This window comes from Asparagus officinalis, chromosome 7, assembly GCF_001876935.1.
Source record: "Asparagus officinalis chromosome 7, Aspof.V1, whole genome shotgun sequence".
Classification (NCBI taxonomy): domain Eukaryota; kingdom Viridiplantae; phylum Streptophyta; class Magnoliopsida; order Asparagales; family Asparagaceae; genus Asparagus; species Asparagus officinalis.
The window spans coordinates 3,463,112-3,471,516 of record NC_033800.1 but is presented as its reverse complement, the minus strand read 5'-3'; the positions used below and the strand labels follow the sequence as shown (position 1 = coordinate 3,471,516).

General features: G+C 34.5%; 1 pseudogene; it reads right to left on the bottom strand.

Annotated features, from left to right (window-relative positions):
- On the bottom strand, positions 3,890–7,819 carry LOC109850656 (annotated as a pseudogene).

The following is an 8,405-nucleotide window of genomic DNA, read 5'->3' as shown; positions in this document are numbered from 1 at the left end:
GCCTTGGCCATTAATTGCTCATAGTTAGCGACTAGCTTCTTAGTGAGCGAGTCGGCTAACTCATTGCTCTGCAAGCCGGAAACGAGTGCAGACATTGCGATTGTGCTCCCTGGGTCATTAACTTCTAGTCTCTTCGCCTGGAATCTCTTGAAATAGGCTCGAAGGCGGAATCTCTTGAAATAGGCTCGAAGGCTATTTTCAGGCCCCTACCTTATTTGAATCAATACACAGGGGGAGCTTTTGCTTGGTGTCAGCCAGAAAATGATGAATGAATTTCCGGCTGAGTTGTTGAAAGATACTGATGGATTTTTATTTCAAGGGCATTCCACCAGAGTTTGACACTCCCTGAAAGAGTGATGGGGAAGCATCGATAGATGATAGCTTCCGATATTTGGAGCATTCTCTTTACATCATAATAATTTTGAACATGCTCAGAGGGGTCTCCCTCACCCGTATATTTTTTCACGTGAGGTATCTTGAATTTCTCACATGGCGTATTCATAAGGTCATCTGAAAGAGGGGTGTTACCCCCGATTTCATCGGCAACCGGTCTGTACACTTAGTCGTATTCGGAGGCTCCTATGGTAGTTGAAGGAACCAGAGAAGTATGAGGATGGGGTGTCTTGAAGACTACCCCCTTGGCGTGCTTCGCAAAATAATTTGGGCCTGGACTCTCATCAGTGGCTTCGTGATAAGAATGGTGATATTGTGTACGATGAGGCAGAGGGCTTGATTATTTGGGAGTGTTGCGAGGAGCCCACGGTGGGGCATCTCATTGTGCTCCAGAAGGATGAGCTTCTGGTCGTCGGTCTCTAGAAGGTAGAGGGAGCGAAGTACGTCCGTTAGGATGACAAGTTGCTCTTTAAATGACCGGGAGAGCTTGTGAGCTATTTTCTTAAGTTAGGCTTGGGTAACATAGCTCTGGCGATGTTCTACAGGGTGAGACCAGTCAGACCCTTACTCAGAATCTGGTATTTTTTTCTCAAAAAAGGAAAGAGGCCCCACAGTGGGCTCCAAACTATTGATGGTTAATATGATCACACTGTTAATTTGATCCAAGCTAGGACCAATTTGATCAGTATTGAAGAGGGTCTACTTCTTTCTCTGACTTTATTTTTAGCTCTTTGAGTTAGGTATCTGAAGGATCTGCACGAATAGAAAATACATAAGAGGATGGGGTTTGATTCCCCCGTGATTCCTCCGATAATTAAGTTAGCTGATGACTTGAATGAGGTAAATGAATAACTATGTGTTCTTATAATTGCGCAGTATGCACGTTCGAGGATCAAATTTGTGAATCCTCTAAATGTTAGAATAGTACATGTATTTATACTAAGGAGGCAAGGGTAAATTGGTCACTTCAACGAGAGCAGAAAGGCGATGGCGAAGTGTAGGCTGACGGCCACGTCGACACTTGTTTTATAGGTGTCAACAAATGAGTGGAGGGAAGATCGCTTCGGTATTAAATAGGAAAAGATTGGCAGCATGGTAGGGCCCACGTGATCCGATGAGTCATGAAGACCATTTTGGGCTAGAGTCATGATGGTACCTGCTAAGCATTAAATGCGAGGTTGACACATTGTCATAGAAATAGGGGCTCGAGACTAAAATAGTTCTTTAGCTTCACCGAGAAGTAACGCCCTTTGAGCCGACTTTGTAACCGCCTTACAAGCAGACGAGTGGACTCGCGATGGGTTTTTTAATGGAAGGAGGTTGACTAGCATCGCCTTTTGTATTGACTAACATCGCCTTTTGAGTCGACACTGAGGGGCGTCGTCTCGTACTGTCGGCTGAGTTATCGGTCTTGATTGTCTCTGGTCACTAAGGAAACTGTAGCATAGTATGTCAAAGTAGACTTGTCAATTGCTTGAGTTTAAATTGTATTTTGACGAAAAAATAAACACCATAACAACATTAACTAGACGATGCATCCATCTTGAATTGGACATGTTTTGAGTAACTGTTATTTTTTATAGTTTTATGAAGTCGTTCCACGATAACTCTATGGTTAATGAACAACATTTCATGTATAGTCACTAAAAATAAAAAGTAAATGTGGGGTTTAATAAAGGGAAATTGGGTGTATAATATAAAGTATATTTAAATAGGCTCATGCGCATTCTTGATATCCTGAGTCATATATAAGGACCAAGGGCCAACACACAATGTTTTAAATATCGGTCGATAAATTGATATTATCTGTGATTTATCAGTTTTGGGGCCTTCCACTATGATAAGTACAATTCTAAATCGGTTATCATTTTTGGATATTTATCACCAATAATGCAGTGATAAAGCGAGTTATCAGGAGATATTGTCAGCCCAAATAATCAAAATTATTACCCTTTAGTTTGACTTTTGATTTCAAGCAACAGACACCTATTCAATGCGCTTTAAACCCGATCCAACCCGAGTTTATACCATTAGTTAGTGATCCTAATTATTTACATTTTAGTATGTTTGTCTTTTATTAAGTATGTAAATTATTTTTTAGAATATTATGTTATATATATCTCCATCCGGTAATGTCACTCCGATAGATACTACTTATCCCTGATATATCCCCGATATCCGCTATTCGATAATTTTGATCGTCCGATAAATCCTCGGTAACCGATATTTAAAATATTGCCAACACTTGACTTGAAGTCGTATTCCTGGGATAGTTTACGGGAACCCGATTTATGTACATAAAAATATATTTTTTCTAATTCAAATAATATCTAAAATAATAATAATGTGCTTGTGTGCCTTGTGATAGACTTTATTTTGATATCTGCAATTAGCAGTTTATTTTATCATGTTTAATTGAGATTTCATCTTTTCTTTATACCTGACACATACACTCACACGCGCACAATTCATTTATTTTACATGCTTGTTGGAGCTCTCACTCCCCTGTGTTTGCGTAATTGTTCTTTCTTCGTAGGATCAATAGTATTTTGAGGTGTGATCACTGTGTCCTATTAGTTCTTCAGTTTCAATTAGTTTTAGATAGTTATTTGATTCAGTCTTTTTTTTAGCTATATGTGGCCTTCTTAACTATGATGTATTTTTCTTACTCTTTTTCATTGTGGATAGTTGTGGACTTATAGTTAAACTCTGTCCTTTCGGAGATTTTTTTTATCTATACTAGTTAGATTGCATGTGCAATGCACGTGGTAATTTTTTAAAATTTATTATTTTATTATTGATTCATTTCATTAAGATTTATTTAATTTAAACCATGTATCAAATATATGAATAGAATTAAAAAATTGAAAAGGATGGAATAATAAAATTACATTTACGTATCAACTGGGTGATAATGGATTGTTTGCATCCTTAACAATAGTAAAGAATGAATAATTTTATAAAAGAATTTTATTTGATATACAATATTGAGTTTCAATCAACCAATGCTACCTATATACAGATGACAATAGAAAACCTATTTAATCATAATCATCCAATATAAATGCTACTAAAATAGTAGCATCAATTTTTTTCTTTAGTCCTACTTATTTCTATCTCCTCAAAATAATTAATAGTCATGCAATAAATAGTAGAGATACTATAAATATCTCTCTTTATCATTGGATATTTTGAGATTTAATGGTTCTAAATTTCTTTCTAGTGGTAAGCTACTTATACCTATTACAAGCGTGAGATTTTCTGATTACATGTCTATGAAATTCATCGAATCAAAGTAAATTGCAAGATTCTAAAAATTGCGAAGATAGTATAGAGCAAGAATTTTTGAGAAGGCAAAGAACCAAAGAATCATAATTTGATAAAAACAATTACAGATGAAACAACAGACAAAAAACCATGAGACTATAACTAAAAAGAATTGTCTTTACAGATATGGATCAGATTTCATTGATATTTCCCGTAAGTTCACTTCAGATTGAGCTCCAATAAGTTTCTTATTAGAATGAAATTCAGATGTCGCATAGATCCACTGAAGCTGACTTATCACAGACTAAAAACAGTAACATATAGAACTATTGATTCACCAAAACCTCTTTTGAATCATTTGCTACTCATGTTTTTTAGTAAGCTGCCTGCTTTTACGGATTGTCTCGATGCACGGCGACGAGAATGGTCTGCTAACCAACCACTTGTTCTTCCTTCTTACCACCTAAATTAAAGTTTTTAAGTACGAAATTTAGTAAGTGTTACTCTGGGAAATGTATTTTTGGTAGTAGTTAATAAAAATGAAGATATTATAAACACGTTTTATCTATGTTAGGTCTAAGAACAAATAACCATGTTAATGAAACACAATAATTGAGTGGTACAAAAGCACTTGGTCAGGAAATAAATAAAACATGTATTGGATCAAGCATGAAGGAGGAAATTTTTTTAATAAAAAAAAAGTGAAACAGGATGTATTCTAGGACATAAATAAATGTAACAAACTTAACAGCAGACTCTCAAAGGAACAGTTAGCAAAATCAACTATCAGATTGCCTATTAACATTACCAAGAATTGGTGCCAACCCAGAGCTAGGTCCTGCTCTAGAACCCTATATAGAAGATAAAAAAAAGAACAAGATGTTGCTATGATAGAGAAAAAGAAATCAAAACAAATAAAAACCTATCTGCAAGAAATTAATAAGCCTATATATGCAAGACTTACAAGAGGTCGTGGAGGAGTGCTAACAATTTGTGATTGGTGATACTTCAATATGGTCTAATCAAACACAAATTCAAATAGAAATCATGTAGATTAAGATTCAACATCATTCAACATCTTGCTTGAGAATTACGGATATCTAAACTTGCCATCAGCATAAAATTCCTCATCAACATGAACATTATGAGTTACCAGAATAGCTTATCCTTGTGAATAAAAAGGTCACAGAATATTCTTTTAAGTTATGAATAAACAAGTTTGTCGTCAAACCATAGTGAATGGCAGTAGTGGAAATTGAATGCAAATTATGTAGGATATTCACGGTATAATGCTTAAAGATAATATGTCAACAAGAAAAGTATGATAAGATGTCGTCAAGGCTCTCAACTTCATTATGTGAATTAGATCTTACCTCAATAGAGGTGGTAACTTTTGTTTCGTTAATTTTTTCATATTTCTGATTATTTGTTCTAGTTTTTAGACCTTACCAGGGAAGCTTGGAAACAACAAGAAAAACTATAATCATCTGATTTGCTCATCTACCCAATCCCATTAGAAAATTGTTTGGTTTGATATTCCTGTACAGAAAAGAATTTGAAGAACAAATTCAATTTGATTGATCTGTCAAAAAAAGTCCAAAAATAAGGAAATTATAGTCACATATGCTTAGAATCAAAAATTTTTGAGGCATTAAAAATTTACCATTTGAACAGCCGACATAAGAACAATCTTTAGTGATTGCAAAAAATAGAAGAAAATCACAAAGTAGAAAATTAAGATTCTACCTCGACACCTTCATTATAGCCGGTGCGCCTTAAGTCATACAGTCTAAATGCAACTACAAAAAAAGAATAAGAAAAAAACGAACCTTAGAAGCTAGTTGAAATACTCAACAAGATCATCATGAAGAAAAGGCAGAAAATTTTGGAACTATCTAATAAACAGCTTATCGTAGTATTTAAACATCCTTAAAAGTTTGCATTACTCCCAACACTAAACTTTGAAGACATTGTATATCACTATAAACATCAATTATATGCACATGTCGTAAATGATGACAGCTCATACATGAAATTTTTTCCGTTTGTGCTGTATCAGGGTGGAAGATGCTTAAAGATCGAACAAATTCCCCAAAATCAATAACACCATTGCCTTTTGACATCAAACAAGTCAAATACCTGCAAGCAATTACAAGATATTGAAATCCTTAAATTGGGGAAATGCCACGACAGTAAGTAAAACATGTATATCATAATTATAACTTTCATATTATTATGAGCAACAACACTTTCAAACTTAAAAGAGTAGTGTTTATAAGATTGTTTTCTTTTTATGGGATCTTTGTAAAATTTTAGGGATGTTGGCTTTTTGATAAGTTCAAACAGTACTATTGCCAGTTCCTCTCCTCTATCGATCAACATATGTACTTTTTGCATAAGTTACTCTACTTTATACTCCTTCGATAAAATTGTTGTGATGCCCTTATCCTTCTTTGACAAACATTGCTTGTTGCTCTAAATGCGAAGATACTAAAATTACTAACTAATTGTAAATGATTTCAACATACATATAGGTGAGATCATCAAATATCAGAAAACCCCCCTTAACTTCCAAAATATCAGAAAAATCCCCCTTAAGTATCAGGACTATCACAAAACCCCCTTTAACTTTCAGATTTTATCACAAAATCCCCTAATTAGGGGGATTTTTTTGATAAAATCTCAGAGTTAAGGGGGGTTTCTCATATCCCCTAAACTTTAGGGGGTTTTTCTGATATTTTCAAAGTTAAGGAGGGTTTTCTAATAATCATCCAAAGTTAAGGGGGCTTTATGATATTTAGCCTAAGATAAAATACAAAATAAAAGATGAATGAATACTAACCATGTCTGTAAATAGATTCCTCTTATTGCAATTCTTGAAGAGGGCAAGTTGGAATTCCTCCTGCTTATAGAAGATGATTTATAACATATGAAACACAATCTTTTGGATAACATTAATACTCATAATTTATGGTGAATAAAATACCTTATGGATAAGCCCATCTTTGATTATGGCGTGGCTTAATTTTTTAAATAGCTCATATAACGCCTCTACCTCACTTACAGTAACTGCATTCAGGTAAAAATAATGTGAACATGCACAAATAAGAGGCCAATCTAGATATAGAAATTTTTTGAGTGCTAATAGATATGTGTAGAAATGTGCCTGCGCAGTCACGTGTGTGCGCGCGTGTGTGGGGATGTATGCATAGATTTGCATATATCATTATGTACCTATGATCTTTATCTAAACATGCACCAGTTAGGCACATGAATGCACATACAAAGTCTTAGTACTTCCGGTCAATCTAAGCCAAAGCTTACATTAGAACTTGATGACAGTGTATCAAATAGAGAATTCATCCTTAATCTCCATCACCAAATTTAAAGGCCTAAAAGAAGTATATTGCTAGATTATTGTATTTCTTGTTAAAAGGGAGTTAATCTCGATTGAGAATTACTATGATAGATTACTGTATTCAATGTTTTCAAGGTTGAAACCAAATGAATGAGTCAGAGAGTCAGTACAGACATGTACAAGCAGTCTCGGAAGTAAGAAGAGTAGGATCCTCGTATCCAGGTGTGTGCTTGACGTGATTCACGTTCTTCGCAAACACACAGCCCATCAAAACAGAAAACAACAATTTAATCAAAATACAATCAAGAACAAAGTGCTAGCTTTCTACTGAATATTTATGCACCTATCAATAAATAGGAAAGGAAAAAGGTTTAACAAGATAGAATATAATATACCTATAGAATAACATTGAGACTAATGTAGGCTCTTAGGTGTGCGTATAACACAGAAGATAATATATGCTTATGGAAATTAATACGATCATTGATTACGAAAGAAAAACTCCTTATATAGAAGATATTAACATAAAAGTAATGTGGCTTCAAGGTCCACATACAAATTGGAAAACTACTTATTCCTTTGTATAAACACAAGTAAAGAAGAATGGTCATATGATTCAGAGTGAGATGAACATGGAGAGCATTATGGATCCCGTATCCATTCTTTTTTAATCGAATTATTCTTTGTTTGAAACTTCCTTTTAGATAGAATCCATAAGAAATTTTTTATCTTCATTGGAATGGTGAAGTTCTAAATAAAATTATAGCTCTTGAACAAGATACCATCACCATTAATTGTATCACAAAGGGACTTAACTGTGAAGGAGTCTGAAGCGAGGAAAGATCACAAGGCTACATCAGGAACACTTGACGGTTTGGATAGGGAAGATAACAAAAAAGCCTTCAGTTGCTGAACTTCAGCTCTCTCATTAGGGGAAATAGTCTACGGATAGAAAGATGTCATATCTATATATCTTCTTAATACAAGCCTTGAGAAGAGACACTAACTTCTTTAGAAAATACTGACTTATGTTTCTAGCGGTCGAATTCCGAGTAGGATGACATTTGGGTAAAGAAACGCGACCTCCGAGCAAGATGGAATTATTTGTGTTTCAATTCGATTGGGATGGCATTTTAGGTGAGTAGAGTGAGGGTATATATAGGGATTTGGATTTTGTCCACCATAATAAATACTAATCATAAGTTATAGAAAAAAATAATAGGAAGATGGATAGCCATATTATTTGAAGAGGTTGAGAGTTACAAGAGGTTTAAGAGGGTTTATTATGTGATAGGAAAGGATTTAATCATATGGAAGATGAATAGATGAGTAACCGAAAAAAGGTATCTTTGTTAAGTTAATGAAATGAAAGATGAGGATAACTTTG